Source organism: Copidosoma floridanum, unplaced genomic scaffold (genome assembly GCF_036245765.1).
Source record: "Copidosoma floridanum isolate Cflo_tuat_1 unplaced genomic scaffold, Cflo_Japanese_pri ptg000005l, whole genome shotgun sequence".
Lineage (NCBI taxonomy): Eukaryota > Metazoa > Arthropoda > Insecta > Hymenoptera > Encyrtidae > Copidosoma > Copidosoma floridanum.
The window spans coordinates 3,054,665-3,072,754 of NW_028321882.1; the positions used below are offsets into that span (position 1 = coordinate 3,054,665).

General features: G+C 30.9%; 1 protein-coding gene across 1 annotated transcript in view; it reads left to right on the plus strand.

The window, feature by feature from the left end:
* The window catches only part of Mccc1 (Methylcrotonoyl-CoA carboxylase 1), a 518,283-nt gene that overhangs the window by 49,788 nt on the left and 450,405 nt on the right, over positions 1–18,090 (plus strand). The window lies entirely within an intron of this gene.

The following is an 18,090-nucleotide window of genomic DNA, read 5'->3' on the forward strand; positions in this document are numbered from 1 at the left end:
GGGCTATTGGACGTTGAACTACCTTGCCAACAAATGTATGAGAACTTAACAAAGTTGACAGAAAACAGTCTTTAGGGGTCACAAAAGTCGTGAGTATGCTAATAGTCGCAACAGGGCACATTGGAAAGAAAACTTCAAATGGATCTAATAAATACAATTTGAGGCGTCAAGAAACTGACGCAGAAAATTTATCAAGATTGGAACAGCCAAAATCGCCAAACAAAGAATCCATTACGTGAGGAATCAGCTTTTCATTTTACCCTCACAGTAATCTCTTAAATCATTAAAGATCTAAATTAAAATTTTTAAATAAGTAGAAAATAACTTTGTATTTTTGTGGCAGTAAAAAATGTAGAGATTGAGCTCCAGGACTTTGTTGCTCTGGTAATAAAGTTGTGAGATAAGAGAAAAAAATTTTTTTTAATATATATTTTCTGGGAGTTTAAAATCTTAACAGCTTTAAAAAATAGCCCTTTCCGTAAATTATACGGGAGAAACTGCAAATCAATCGCTTCTTATGGCCAACAATTATTTTATGGCATAAGGAACGCATGGTACTTTTCAGCATAATTATAATTTTTTAATTTTTACACCTTATTATTTGACCAAATAAACTGTATGGATTGCGAACAAATATGTTTTTAATAAATAGATTCTTGTTCTGAGAAGTGTCAGGAATAAATGTCAAATTTTTTTACTTAAAAACGTTTCACATTACATGTCAACACACTACGGTGTTCCATTTTGTAAGTCTGGGGCGAAGCCGAGACGGGGGGCTGCTAGTATCTTATATTTGCTTATATTAAATAATAAAAAAACTTTAACATTTTTCTAAAATTGAAAGGAGAAAAATAAAAATTGAGGAAGCTATTTGTTTTAGATTATATCAGTTTTGTCGACTAAAAATAGAAATATATAATTAAATCGTAACACGTCATTTACAAATTTGAGTCACAACACTGGAATCAAGAATATACATGTCATAATACTTTATGATTACGTAGAATACGAATACTGAAACTTAATCATTGTGAAATTATGGGTCTATCTCTTTTTAATTACCCTACACTTAGAGATAATTATTTATTACTGAGAAATACAAATATGTAAAATGTTTGTAATAAGCTCAGGACGAGAGCAACAGGGCTTAGATAAGCAAATAGTAATATTACTACATTAAAGTGTAAGTCATGCAACCTGTTAAGTATATTCCTATGAAAAATTTTGATGGCTTTAAAGTGAAGCTTCTAATAGAATTAATTAAGTCTATGTGGTCTAAGTGTGATTGGTCATTATTTTAAAGAGTGCTATTTTTCAACTTAGTTTCCAAATTTGATTCAAGTTAGTTCCATAAGATTCTATTATTAGTTCTAATTTTCATATTGATGCATCAAATAATCGTAAATTGTAATATGAAATACAGAATATTCTTACGTTAAAGTTGAGATTCATGCATAAAAATTAAAAAACAAAATTTTGTGAAAACTAAATAAAGACAATATTTTAGTTATAAACATTTGAACAGAAAACATTTCGTAAGAAAAAGAAATTAAGATATGATCAAAGTTTGGTCGGTTGGAGCGCGAAGCGTGGAGGAGCGTCGCCCCTAGTTTACTTAAATTGAATATTAGTCAAATTTACCGAAGGCAACTAGTGTAACAAAGCAAATGTACCTTACCAACTTCAGTGAATCTTATTCAATAATATTTTTATTCAAATTTTCTCGAATATGTTTATTGATATTTGCTAAAAGTGTTTCCTTAATAAATCTCCTAAGATTAATAATTTGTACATAATTTCTTAATAATTCTTTAGACATCAATTTCAACGCAAATAATAGTGCTAATTTCAATCTCGCATTTCATGGTATTAGCGGATCAAGAACTTCCTTCAATGACAATGAAACTTGTAGTTATGATTATCAGTCATCTGCAGTTAACTTTTCAGGACTCAGTACAGACACCACAACAAATCAGTAAACTGATACATGAAACTAGAACTCTGAGGGTAAAAATCAGATTAATAATACTTTACGTCACTAGGGCGCAAAATACACGCATGAGCACCCAAAAGGTGAGGTTCTTATACGTTTGTGCCCAAGTCGCGTGAATTGTTCTTCTTATCAAGGGCACAAAGTAAAATTTTGCAACCGTGAGCAAACTTTGCGCCCCGTAAATGACTTCGTGCTTTAAGGGTAAATAGTAGAACTCGTTGGATAAGTGCTATGCCACCGCGGATATTTTGTGGCCCAAAGAACTTGTAAAGCAAGACCCAAGGGGTCGTAGGGTAGCCCTGAATGGCTGGAGTTATGCGGCGAAACCTATTTGTCCTACGAAGGGCGCAGCATCTGCTCAAAAAAGCCCAAAGTAGGAAAAAATATATTGAACTTGTAAATGCAAACTGTTAACAAGTGCACAGTTTCACTGTGGGACCATGGTAAGATATAGTTGTTGTCGTCATATAAGTGCCATAACCGCAGGGTCTATTTCGTTCCCGAGGGAGCTGCGATGCAGAGCCCAAGGGTTCGTAGTGTAGTCTCCGTTGGATGGCGCTTATGTGACGAATCCAATTTTTCCTATCGAGGACGCTGAAAATGTCCAACGGTCTTGAGGTAGGAAAATAAAATATTTAGTTTTTATGATACAATAATAAATATAGAGTCAGCAATATTTTGTCATAGTATGTTATTAATCAAATTTCGTTCATCAGCCTTCAACTTAAATATTATTGACAGTGTCAGTCACACTCCTGCTCATAACAGTATGTTACAAGCTGAAGCTTACGATGCTGGAACTAATATTTACGTTTCCCAATTAACTGAATCTGAGCTTGTCGAAAGACGTACCTATACTACAGAAAATCAATTTACGAATGCACAATACTGGAATCCTGAAGGTAAAAATGTCACTTCAAACATCAATTTATACATTAATGTTTTTTAATTTTATTTTCGAATTGCATAGTATTCGTAAAAAAATTTTTCTGTCAGGCTTTCACTTTCATACTACTTACAGTGTTAATCACCGCCCAGCTTATTATAGTAATAATGGATTAAACAATATAATGGACGGCACTCATACTAATACTTGGGTTTCTCAGTCACCTGTAGCAGAGCTTGCCAAAAGTGTAGTGATACTGAAGCAAATCAATACTACAATATACGAAACTGGAACTCCAATGGTAAAAAACAAATCAAATGAAACATTTCCATAGAAATATATTTAATGTTATGGGCCTAGAATAATTGTCTAATTGTACATTATTTATAACTAACTTTTGTATTAGACTTCAACCTAAAAACTTTCAATAATGCTTATCAATATCCCGTAAATTATAATGATAATGGATCACTAGCTTCATTAACCCATACTGAGACTGATAGTCGAGTATTTCAACCGTCTGGAGAAAAGTTGGTTGAAAACAGTTCAGTGACTCTACTAAATTAACATACCGATACACAAAACTGTGATTTTGAAGGTAAAAATAAGATGTGATAATTATTTTACGCAAATATCACTAGCTTCATTAACCCATACTGAGACTGATAGTCGAGTATTTCAACCGTCTGGAGAAAAGTTGGTTGAAAACAGTTCAGCGACTCTACTAAATCAATATACGGATACACAAAACTGTGATTTTGAAGGTAAAAATAAGATGTGATAGTTATTTTACACAAAAATGATTTTTGGTTATAGGCTTTATTATATTTTAATATCGTATCTTTTTGGTCAAAAAATTTTGTTTTAGACTTCAACCAAAATACTACCAATAGTGCTAATAAAAATGCTGCATATAACGGTGGTAATGGGTCAACTGTATGTAACGATATTGCAACTGAAGATCACGTGTCTACGTTTTCTGATTCAGAGTTTATGAAAAACAATACATTTACTGAAGATTATTAAAGTACAGATGCACTAAACAAGAATTTTAAAAGTAAGGATCGCAAACTTAAGTGGCTTGGTTTAGTAGTGGCTAATTAACAATTAAAAATTAAGTCTTAATTGACAATTGAAATTTATTTGGTTAGACATAAAGTACCATGTTTGTCCAATTTCATCCATGATTTAATTGAATTATAGCTAACTTCTTTAGATTATACAGAACATCGATGATTCAATATTTTATTTTTCGCTTAGATTCGTAATTATTTTAATAATTAATAATCAGCAACGACTGCTCTACAAAAGTTCGTTATATTGTTGTTACATTTTTGTTTTTTTAAGAAAAAATATAGAACCATGCATATTTTAGATTAAAGTAAGAAATAATCAACTGTATATTTCTTCTTTCATGTAAATAATGGTCACGTGACCATTTGCAGCAAATACAATGTTTCATTTCCTGTTTAACATCACACGTATTTTTGAGATAGGATAAGAAACTTCTACAGATTAACAAAACTCTTTTTGTTCACTATTTTTTTATTTTACAGAGCTACTTTTTTTTGGTTTTTGTTCTTTTTATAACTTTTTTTTTTTATCTTTTATTACATACTTAGAAGCAGTTTATATGAATTTTTGATTGTTATATACACTACATTTTTCTACTTTATCAAGAATCAACTAATCTGTTGTAATAATATTTTTTATTCTTATAAACAATAGACCAGTTGTCTCCTAAATGCAAAAAAATTATATTTTATGTAGATTTAGCTAATTGTTTTTATCATAGTCTTTATTGTCAAAGATTTTGACATCGTTAATTATTGTTCTGTATATTACGGTGATGATGGGCCTACAGCTTCTTTAATGAACATGATTTTAGGAACACTTTTTTTTATATTACACTACTCGTTTCTATTTTATTACATGGCCTGTCACATGATGCTGAGTCTTCCAGTGACTCTTGGACCATCCGAGTTACTTTTGATACTTACACATTTCTGAAAAGGAAGGCGAACAGAAAAGATATTGCTAAGGTTGTCTCCAGAAAACGTAAGAGGAATGACAATGATTTAATTGACAAAGTAGCAAAGAAGTCTCGTGCACAGGAAACGACAGGTTTTGGAAGAACTGGTGAAATTGTTTCAAAATCTATGAAGGCTGGTTGCTCAGAACTATGTCGTTTTAAATGTTTAAATAAAATTAGTGATTTCGATAGGCAAAACGCTTTTAACGAGTTTTGGAATTGAGCTGATAAAAGAAAACAATAGCAACGTCTTAACAACTGGGTTGGTCTAAAGAAATCTTCAAGATTAAGTGATAACGAGAAAAATGTTTCGCTAAATACAGGAAAGAAATGGTACGAGTTTAAACTTCCTGCAGTTAATGGCCCCATAGCTGTATGTCACACAATGTTTGTAGGAACTCTCGGTAAATGTAAATATAGTTATGTGACCCTCTTTACCATGTAACATATTTTAAGTAACTTATAAAACTAAGTTTTTATAACCAAATCAACGTAATCGTGACTATTTTCTCATCAACGATGATAATTGCACCTCAAAAAGAACAAGCCTTTTTTAAATCATATTGAACAAAGTTATACTGAGATATGACTCATTAGGTAGATCATACACACCATACATATTGTAAAACTTTGGGATGTTAAATGATCGTTCTTATATTTGAAAGAAAAATTTCTTTCGATAGTGATTAAAATACACGCACGCACATACACACACATAGACTCATAATGGAGCTGAAACTAGCCCAACGTCAATGTAGCTTAATCAGGGACAAATCAGGGCTTAAAATTTTGTATTTTTGCTTATTCTAGCTTGAAAACGATGTAAATCAGTGATTGAATTTTCAACATTCCAAATATTTGTATACGTTTTTGATACAGATGTCGCAAGACTTGGAAAATGCAGAATTTTTTCGTAGATACGTATTCGTACGCGTATCCAGAAAAAAATGTGAAAGAATATATATCTTTTTTCCAGTTCTTGTGCCATATAGGAAATGAATAATGAACGTTTCTATCATTTCTCAACATAATTTTCATGGATTTTCCACGCTGCAAAATACTGCCTGGCCTGTGAAATTTTAAACGTAATAATGAAAAGGGAATAAAATTTTGTGGTATGAGATTAGTTTTAGCTCCATGAGGTACATAAATTCATCGAATTAACGTAATTTCGATTATTTTCATCAGATATAATTTTTAATTAAGCATGCAGAATGGTTGTAGTAAAATTCTAACTCTTATTATTATGAACCCTTTCAAAAATTATTAATCCCTGAATAATATTAGTGGGGTATAAAATCAATGAAATTTCTCAAGTGGCTGAAATACAAGTAGTTATGAACTTTTGAAAAAATTTGTACACATTTTTATATGTCATCATAAATGTACAAAAAAAAATTCTAAACTGTAGAAGCACGCTCTTAAAAGATTCTACAGAATAGTATCCCAAAGTTTTATCGGAATTCACAATTATCATCCGACAAGTTATCTCTAGCAATGAAAGTACAGAATCTCTTTTTTTACCTTAATTTAAAATGAAATCGTTTGAAAAATATTGAAAACAATTATGATTGCAAAACTATTACGATAGCTAAGCATTTTTTTTTTTTTGAATATTTCAATATAGACATATCATACCAATAGATTCGAACTGCGAAAAAAAAGCAAGATGCTGCTTCTGTATCTGGTGTAACCAGCGATGATAAGAGAGGACAGCATCAGAACTGCCCTTTTAAGTATCAGCAAGAATTAGTAGATGAAGTAAAAGGACACATCCAACGGTTTCCTGTAATGCATTCCCATTATTGCAGAGAAAGTAGTAAAAGAAATTACTTGGAGCAAGGCTTGTCACTTGCTAAAATGCATAGAATGTACTTCGAAAAAAGTGATAAAGCTTGTGACAATCCATCACTTGTGAACATTCACAAGTATTACGAAATATTTAATCACGAACTCATTTATGGCTTTTTTCATCCAAAAAAGGACTTGTAAGTTTCTGTCGTAGTATAAAATATTGACGCCCCATATAAAAAACGTGTCTTTTTGGCTTGTAAAAAAAATGCAACTAGTTTATTTACAACACAAACAGAATCTTTTTAAAGTATGAACTACAAACCACGACCTTCTCAATTACAAAATGAAAAGTTTTTTTGTACTTAATATTATAACTACAAAGTTATAAAAATTCAACTAGCAAGCAATTAAGATTAGGTGGCATACTTTTTTACCTTTTTTTAAATTTGAGCTTCGAAAATCAAAATAAATTTTTCCAATTTTTCAACTATTTTTATCATAACTTTGCTTTGAAAAATCAAACAGATGTGTTTAGAAATTATTGTTAGCATAACAAGTTCTGAGCACTAAAATCTTAAAAATGAAGCCACAATTTCATAAATATAATTGAAAGGCTTAAGCTTACTCGGTGCATAACTTCTGTTATTTACAAAATATTTTAAATACCCATGAATCGAATAAAAACTTTTGCCAACGATTTTTTCCGTATTTTTAAAACTCTTATGTACGACCGCCTAAATAACAGTGGATATACTTTCGATGCATTACTCTCCGATTTTTTTGAATTTTTCACACTCTCTTCGTCGTATATGGAGAACTTTTAGAACGGAGAATACAGCTTTGGACATACGCTTCAATCTCTTTTTTAAATGGGAAAAATTTTTGCTGTCGTAATAAGTTATGTGCATTCGAAGATTAAGATAGAAGTAAACATTTCTCAAATTGTATTTGATTTTTTTAATTTTAGATAATTTTTTACTTATAACTTTAACGCTAACAAATTCTTTAATGATTCAAAAAGAAAATCAAAGCTTAAGACAAAAGCTTCATTTTTTTTTTTTTTCGAAGGAACGCCGCATGGCCTTCTCAAGTATACAAACTTAAAAATGAGTGAAAACAGCCGTGAAATTCGACTCGCCATTAAGTGCTTACAAGTACTAAGGAATGCGAAAATAGTAAGTGCCAACAATGGAGTCAGTTGCTTAAGGTATCTTTCTTGGTTTTTAGGAGAGTGTAATTTTTTAAGGTACGAGTTATTCTGGTTTTGACAGTATTTAAGAGAATAAATCAGATATTTATGATGTTTGCAACATCCCAGTGAACAATTTTACTGAGAGGGAATGAGAATGGATAGTTTGGATGTTTGATCAGTGGTATTTTTAAAAAGTTTCACATCTGCACGAGCTCTCGAAGCAAAGTTATGATGAAAATAATGGAGAAATTGGAAAAATTATTTTTGAAATTCAATGTTCAAATTAAAAAGAAAAAAGTATGTCACATCATATCAGTTGCTTGTTTAGATTATTTTTTTAATTTAGTAGATTAAATGGAGTATAAAAAAAGTAATTTTGAACTTGTAATGTAAAAAAATTTTTTTGTAAATTTTGAGTACCAAACAGTAGTTTTTACCATTGATTTCGTTATATATCTTCAATCAATTATTTGCAGAGTAGTAATTTATATTTTAAAATGATATTAACGTTGAATAATAATAATAAGAATAATAGTAATAATAGTAATAATAATAATAATAGTAATAATAATAATAATAGTAATAATAATAATAATAATGATAATAATAACAATGATAATAATAATAGTAAAATTTTAGAGTATTATACATAAAATTTTTATAAATAAGAAAACTTAGACTTTATACCACTTAAGTTATATTTTTTTTTTCAATTATCGTTAAGGTAGTTTCATCCCAATATATAGAAATATTTGAAGAAAGTTAAATCCTTATGTCAAACAGCATCCCATCATTCTGATATTAATATGTGGTATTGTGAACTATTCGAGGTACGCTGTAGGAGTTTTTCAAAAATTTTTCTGATCTATTAATGAATTTTGATTGTTATTGATTTTTTCGTTCTGTGATTGGTTAAAAGTATTACGACGTATCGAGAGCGGGAAAATCAAAATATGAGATTTTGAAAAAATAATTAAAGAATGATTGAATGATTGGGATTTGTAGATTAAATATTAATTTAAAATGTGTTAAAATAATTAATTTTTTTTTTTTAAGTTACAAAAATAAATGATTCCAATGTTGAGGGGGTTGGCGCAAGAAGCGCGCAGGGGTGGAGCCCCTAGTTTTTTTATTAGTTTATCGTGTGAATGAAAAGCGAACGCTATTTTCCATGCCAAATTTTCAATTATCATCCGATTACAATAAAAAAGAGCTAGATTACTTCTGTAACTAAATTCCTAAAAATTCACCATATCTGATTTGCTAAAAAAAACTTGTATTTATTGTTAAAAGCTATTTAACTACTAACGTTTTTTGCAAATTCTATAAACAAATTAATTTTCAACAACAAATACAATTTTTTATACAAATTGAGTACGGTGAATTTTTAGGTATTATGTTAAAAAAAAAATCTAGCTCTTGTTTGTTGTCATCGGACAACAATTAAAAATTTGGCATTGAAAATAGTGTTTGTTTCTTATTCACGCGATAAATTTATAAATTAATCAGGAAAAAGTTTTTTTTTTAATCAACAGTGTTTCTCGTATACTTGACAGTACCACATATTAATATAAAAATTATAAGATGCTATTTAAATTAAGAATGTAACTTTTCTCAAGCATATATATTGGGATAAAACTACCTCAAACATTTATCGTTAATCTTTAAAAAATTGTAAACGTTGTTTCTTACATAATTTTTCACTTAATTAATGATTCTTTTTCTGAACCACAACGAGCGTTTTTTTAGTCAAAAATTTTTAGAAGTTAATATTCTTCGTTGCCTGATTGAAATGATTATGTTGTTTCAGATTTTAAAAATGTAATATTTTTTGTCTCACATACTTTGCATCATGTTCTTTGTCTAGGGGCTTCAAACGATCTTAAAATTTCTGAAAAAAAATATAATCATAATGAATCTTTTTAAAAGTGTGATAAATGTAAATCTTTTAAGAACTTGTCACCAAATTAACAGTTGGAAGGGCAAATAGCTTACGATTCTCATATTCGAAAAAAGGATGAAGTTCGCTCATTAATGGCAGCCAATAAAATTGCTGCCACACAAGATAGTACTATATGTTGCGCTAATTTTGACCTGCAGAAAATTCTGAGCACCCCTAAATCTGACATCTCCATTATGTATTATTTGTCGAAGCTAAGCATATGGAATTTTACCATTTTTGAGCTGGGTAATAATATTGGTCACAGCCACCATTGGAATGAAATGATTGGCAATAGGGGACCAAACGAAATTGCATCGTTTGTTTATAAATTTATAAAATCAAAGGCAGAAAGAGGAACAAAAGAAGTAAAATTTTAGACGGGTGTTCAAGATAAAGACCAAGAGAATGAGCTTAGTCGGAGCTCATTTGATTGCTCCGGGATGGAGGGATCGATGGAAACATTCGCGTAACTTTTGGTACCCCGAAAGTAAACGACTAACAAGTGAATATATTTATTCTCTCATTCTCTCATTCCAATACATTGGTCGTGCCTCAAAACGATAAAATACAAGTTTTGAAAAGTACATGCTACAATTTTACTTTGTGTTTTAATTAAAAATAGTGCAACGACGTAATGGTTTTAAAAATAGTTTTTTGCATAAACGTAGCCACTTGTATTGTCATAAACCAGGATTCTCAGGATAAATAATAGTAATTTTTTATATGTAAAGTACAATGCATACAACTTTTTTATGTAGATTTCTCGAAGTGGGACACACACAACCCGATGGCGATTCTACGCATGCAAGGAGTGAAACACACTGTGAAAAGAAGAAAGCAATTTTTACGGAAAACAAATGGGCTCGCCTTATAGATGAGTGTGAAATTTCAAAAAAGTACACGGTAGAGCAAATGTGACAAGATTCTATTTTAAATTTCGATGAATTGTCGAATAAGTTTAACTGGAAGGTCATGAAGATGACCAAGTTACGCGAAATTAAGATTGTTTCTTATAGTACTTCGATCCAGATTAAATATAAATTTGCTGATGCTTACCAAAGAGTAAGAACTCTCAAAAATGATGTCACCTTACGAAATATAAACGCAACAATTCTATCAAAAGCGTATGGTTCACGATTACCTTTCACTCAAAAAAAAAAAGATGACGTAAATACTATGTTAAAGAAACATCTTGTACCACATGAATTCATCGAAGATTTTCAAGAAGTACTAAATAATTAGGTAACTAAAATGAAAGTTATATTTCAATTAATTAATTAACTCTGTAGTAAAAACCAACAATTTATCATTTTCAGCATACGTCACTTTTTCTAGCCATAAAAACTCACTTTTTTAGTGATGTATACACGATACAACTCAACTTTTGTAAGTCTAACTTAGGGAAAAAAAATCTTTTTTATTAGTTCTTGAGTATATAATAATGGTAGTAGATTGTAAGCCTTGTTGAAATACTTTACAGATTGAAAAAAATCTTATGGTTACCTTTGCAATTTTATTAGGAAACAAAAAGAAAATTATGATACTTGAGAAAGACCAGTGATTATTGATATTATATAATTTTATACTTCCAAAACTACTATAATCTAATATTTATTTATTAATATAAGGATAAATTGCAAATGTTGGTTATTTAGTACATTATAATATATAAGTTAAGAGAGTAAGTACCCAGTTGGAAACGAATCAAATGTAAAATTGTTCAATTAATTGCCGAATAAAATTTGTTTTAATACAATTAACATAAGTTACTGTTTAATTAATTAATCAAACTAAAATTGTATTACTCTTCTATAAAAAAATGAGGTGTGCTACTTTTTTCCTGAGTTTTGCGAGCTGTGCTGATTTTCGCTCTAGCATTCTGAGGTGTGCTAGGTTTAACCCAAAAGTTGCAAGTTGTGTTAGTTTTAATCCAAGAAAATGAATTGTGCTGGTCTTCATGAAATGTCTTGAGCTGGCCTGATCTTCGCACAACACTGACGTGTGCTGGTCTTCCTAGGAGGCGTCGGTATAGAGGACTAGAATGCAAAACGCGAAAGCAACTTGAGCAATAAGAACGCGTGAACTTGGAGAAGTGAAGCGCTTTCAATAAAGTTTTTATACTTAAAAAAAGATTGTATCCGGTCTCTTTCAGCTACAAAATGAAAAAAAATGTGTAGAATAATTTCAATGTTTTAAGATCTGTTATACGAGTATTTTTAAGGTTATACTTCAGACACATGCTTTGTTTTCATTTTTAATTTGATTTTAGAGCATTATTTTACGCAAAATTAGTAGGTATGGCAGTGAGGTTTAATAATATTTAAAAAATAGCAATAAAAATGTTCATAAATATTCGTTTCACTAATGGTTTTAAAATTATGTACCACAAAAAACGAAAAAAAAGTCTTGAAAAAACAGTTTTTCCTAATTTTAAGTATATTCCAGTGTAAAAATAATTTTTAAAATACTGCAATTTGAAAAAACGGAAAAAATTGAGAGAGAAAAGTTACATTTTCTGATTGTAAAAGAGTGTGTCAGTGTGCATAATCTGAAATGTTACTTTTTTCAAAAAGTAATGCATTGAATTATCTGAAATCTTGAGAGAGTCTCTAAAATAATTAGACAAACGCCGGTCCTCTTAGAATTTTTAAAAACATACAGTTTAAATCATGAACTTACTCAACATATGCAGATTCATAGGTTAGGTAGCGCCGTTTACGTCATCACAAACATCTTAACATCAATTTTTTAAAACTCAACAACTGCAAAACTACGAGAAGAGCCGTGTTGACCTTTTTTATTTTAGAGACCCACTTTAAATTTCAGATAATTCAAGCATTACTTTTTGAAAAAAGTTACATTTCAGATTATGCACATTGACATTTTCTTTTACGAGCAGGAAATGTAACTTTTCTCTCTCAATTTGCAACGGATTGCATTGAATTTGGATTGATTCCTCAAAGTGCCAGCTTGAGGGCTCTTCTCTTATTTTGTATTTAAACAGCTATTTAATTAGTTATTAACCATGATTTCTTATAAAAGAGAAGTTGGTAACGTAGAAACTACGGCTGATATACTGAATCTCCTTAAAATGAGCATTCAATATTTTATTTAATTCGCCGATGTACGTAGATGTTTTATGTATTTGTGTTTTATTTCCACTTTATATAATTTCTTATAAACCGATGGATTATACGTATGTATACATGCATACATTCATACATACATAAATACACACACAAACACCCACCCACCCACACGCACACACACACACACACACACACACATATATATATATATATATATATATATATATATATATAAAATCAAATTTCATGAGCAGAGATAAAGAGAGACAGAAAAAAATTGACATCTTAAACATTTTTATTTCTAATATTTTAAGAAGTATTAAAAAAATTATATCAAATATCATAGCGTGTAACAATAAATTTTTCATTATTTTTTATAAAGTATTGACACAGTGGAAGTTTGGGATTATCTGCAATATCTATTGAACATTTGTTATTAGTACTGTTTACACAATGAGCATGACAATACCGATTAAAATACAATATTTGAAATAAGTCAACAACAGCAAATTACTTTTCATGGTAACATAAATCTGTTATTCTACTGAATGTTAGACTATCGTTTATTAAGTTTCTTACCATCACAGAGTTTGGTTTAAACTCTTTTCCTAGTATGTTAATGCTTTTTAGGTAATACACTGGGATATACATACTCAAACCAGGATAAAATGCTGGAATTCAATTCTTGAATCATTTGATTTTAATAGCCCTAAAGATATTTCATTTGTATAGTAATGATCAACTACACGTCTATATGCAACTTGTAGCTGATTCTTTATTTCTACTGATATGGGCCCATTTACATAAGACTGGATTGCATGCGTTGTGTCTTTCAGTTTTTTATTTTTTCTTTTAAAAGTTTCAGATGAAAAGTGTACAGGGGGCCTGTTTAATCTAATCGTACACGCATAGTGTATCCATAAGTGCATTTTGGGTTTTAGTTTCCCAAATAACTTGTGAGAAAGACAATTATGTTATTCTATCAGCCGCTGGACGTCATCTATATCTACTAATCTTATATCAGGTGATGTTCAAGTTCTGACGATTCTTCGTAAATACAAATATGATTTTTAGTGCTCATTTTCAGCTGGAATCACATCGCCAATCATTAAAATGAGATTTCTAGTGAGACAAAGTATTTCTGCTGAGGTTTGCTTTATTTTTATTTTCTTACGTTTTTTCCAGGAGTAAAGTAAATATATCTTGGCTTGTTCGGCTTCTCATGATCTGCGTACGAAAAAGTATCGATATACGTTCATTGACAAAATCAATTGTAAGAATTTTTTTGAGATCAATAATCTAACACACTGGACACTGTGTAATTAGCAATCCCCTAACTTATGTCATAGACCATGTCAACTAAAAAAATGTTTAGTGACATGGTAATCGTTAATAATGTTGAAAACACATTTTTCAATCCCAGTTTTTTTGCATCATTAATGTTAATACTGGTTTCGAAAGACTCTATAGTACGTACAAATTTTGCATCTATGACAAACATTTCATTGCATATAATTTTTGGGGCTGAACAAATACGACAATAAACAGAGGCTGAAAAACTCTGTACGATACCACAAATACTATTGACATCTAGATTATCTCCCAAAATCGAAAATATAACCGCTGAGCAGAGTTATTTATGTTTAAAATCATTCCATTTTCTGATAATTCAGTTAACTCTTCGATGGTTTTTATAAATACGTTAGCATTTCCAAATTGTTTCAAATGTTTAGCATGAACAATAGCACGTAAGATAATATTGTCAGCTTTGGATACATCTTGATGAGTTAAAGTTGGTAGAAAAGCGTATAATCCGCCAAATTTTTGTTCACCTGCATGACTACTCGGAGCACTACTTACCTCAAACTCGTCAAAATACAGCGTTATTGGATACACCTCTTTATTCTCGTATTTTGGGATGTATTTCTTTCTCCATAGTTCGCCGTTTATAAAATTATTAAGAACATTGTTGCCATCACTTATTTCCTGATAATATTTCTTCATATTAATATGAATATTTTCTGTGCTTAAAAGCATTTTCAAGCTATCTTTTAATGAAATATGTACCGCATATACGAGCTTTCTAATTTTAACGCTGATACCATTTTTTACTACTGTAGTATCCTCTTTTCCGATTTCAAAATTGTTTGGTCCAACATATACGTTTCTCACGACACATTCCTTAAACCTTTTGTGTTTTGTTAGATAATCGTTTAACATATTTTTGTTTTTTTCTAACAGAAACTGGACTTTATTGTAAGATTTTTCGTCCATTTTAGGTCCCATATCTCTTTTTACTTGAGCTTGCATGAACGGAATGAACAAATTATTGTTGAATTTATTAAATAGAAGTAGAATATCGTTCATCGTGTCTCTTGATAACAATAGATTGTTGTATAATTCTAATTTGAATTTCAACATTTCTTCATCTAAGATACGTTTAGAGCTATTATACGTATACTTTAAAAATTGGTTTTCCATTTTTTAGAGATAAATTACAGTAACTTACTTACTGTTACTACTGCTACCGTCACTGCTGCTTACTTTGTCAAATCTCATCCTTCTGGCAGTGATATTATATTTACTGTCACTGAGGAAGTTTTAACTGTATAAACAGCTTTTTCTAAAAATAACCAGGCATTTTCAGCTACTGTAGAAAATGGTTTTCAAAATACCTTGACGGCTCTGTATGTCAAATCAACTGCTTTACTTACACTATCTCCTTTGTAAGACCAAATTGTCAATAACAACGTGGATCGGTTGAATTTTATTAAGGCTTTTACCATGAACTACTACATCAGGATAAATGTGTAAACAATGTTGTTCATGTAGTTCCTTTAATTCTGTAGCAGCTTCTATCAAAGAATTTGTATTTTCACCCTCATTCTCTAAAAGAAAAAAATATTTTCGTAGATATGAATATTATTTTAGCTATTCTTTCAATAATCATATGAGTAATTTTTGACAAAAAGATATCGATCTTCAGAATTGCAATAAAGAGCACTACAAATAGTAAAGTAACGAAAGTACAGTTGGCATTAAAGTAAATATATGCAATATTGAAAATAGCATTTTCTTTTTTTTTCTTGTGTTGTAAGATAAATTATTTACGACAGTTACCTGAACATTAAAAATAAAACATTTTTGAACATCTATCTTGCTGGTCTCCAAGAGTGTATGCATTTTGATTTAGATGTTGCACGAGTCACGCGCTTAAACAGATATGGAAGTACAAGTAATTATACAAAATAATTAAAGTAGAAATTTATATCATTATTCATCAAGGAAGTTTGTGATGTGTTTGTTTTGCTTTAGAATTTCTTTCAGTTCTGGAATTTTTTTGTTTTTTGTGAGACGAAATAATTTACCCGCAATTGTTGGCCAATTCTTTGTAAAATTTTTTCCATTAAACGCAACCGAATACTCAGCATCAATCTGTACAGTAAAAATATGCTTACGTATCTTATTTATGCTTATAAATTTAAATAAATCAAAAAATAAAAGACTATAAATTCTTACCAACATATATCCCACAACATTTATCAAATTTGGGAACTTCGAGGATATATCAGAATAAGACAAGCTTTTGTAAATCCCAGATATTTCTTCTAAAGCTGTGGACGTCCATTTAAGAATGTATGATTGATCAATAATTTTTACTTGAGCAATAAATTCTGTTTACTCCTCAAAATCATTGGTTTCTATAAGAAAATTATAACAAGAATTTAGTTAAAACTACTGGCTTGATAAAATTTTGTACGTAGAAGTGACGTTAGACTTATAATATTTAATTTGCATTGCTGTGGTTGGTTCAAATTATTATTGCAGTAAGTAAATTATACAATGGTAGTTTTTGTCGATTAAGTGCCATCGTCTCTGATTTTATTTTGCGGCCTGAGGGACGTCAAGTAACCGTGGTATGATGGCACTTATGTGGCGAATCCTATTTTTCCTACCGAGGGAACACCAACCTCTCAAAAACGCTCGAGGTAGGAAAAAAGCATTTTTGCCCTGAATTTTTCAAGGCTACTAAAAATTTTTTTTGCCTTCTCACTTTAAACTACCACCTTCGTGGCTTGATTTTCGGTTTTCAGTAGTTTTTGGGCAAAAAGTGCATCAAAGCTTAGGGACGCTTGTAACGGTGTTTGTAAGTTAGAGGATTTTGCGCCTATGTTCGAGGAGGGAGGCATAGAGAAGGGGGAGAGGCGCCGCGATAAGCCGCCGAAAGTTGGGTAGCTGGTTGCTTGCGCTCCGATTTTAAGTACAGAAGTTAATTGAGCCTGGGAGAGTCCTACGCCCGCACCAACCGCAGAGAGGCACGACGTCAGAGACCGCAGCCACAGATCCAAAGAAAAAACCGTGTTCTGGTTGATCTCCTAGAGGACCAGGAAAAGCAGCTCGAGGCCCAACCCGTGTAACAACCACAAGGGAAGGACCTCTTCCCTGCATGGTCAAGGAGATCCCTGGCAGAGTCCTACACCCAAGACGTCAACTAAGGCCAGCCTGCTCGGGCTGTGCAAAAGGTACCATTTCCTCTGTCTCACTGCGCTGGCGCCCCCCAAAAAGAAAAACAAAATACGTTAACGCCCTGACCAAGAAACATAAGAAACCGCGCTGTTAGATTATGCGATATTCCGGTTTTCTTTGTATTAAGTAGAATTTTGCGATTTATATTTAATGTGACGCGTCGAAATAATTGACTAACGATGAATGCTGTAAGCCGTATTGTAGCTATAATTCAGAGATTTGTTTATGAATAAGCCAAGAAAGTGTAATATAATCTAATATAATCTGTTCACGTTTATTTTTCATACGTTCTCACCAAAATTCCTGTATCAAGAGTCTCTCAAATTTCTTCATAATCCAATAAAACGTCTTTACCATACCATACTGAATAAATATTGTGTTGTCACATCACCTATTAATCACACGCTCTTTAAGTCTTCCTAATCACTTTCTGCCCTTGCACAGGAAAATGTTTTTGGCCTGGGGTCTGAAAGTACTTTTCTGTTTTCGGATAAACCCAAAGGATATGGTGGTTATATTTTCTACCTTATTGACGAAATATACTATTTCGTAACTCGTTTGAAAAAGCTTATTTACGAATTTCGTTTCGGCACGAGCTAAAGGAAAGTTATGAATATAGCAACAAGGAACTAGTT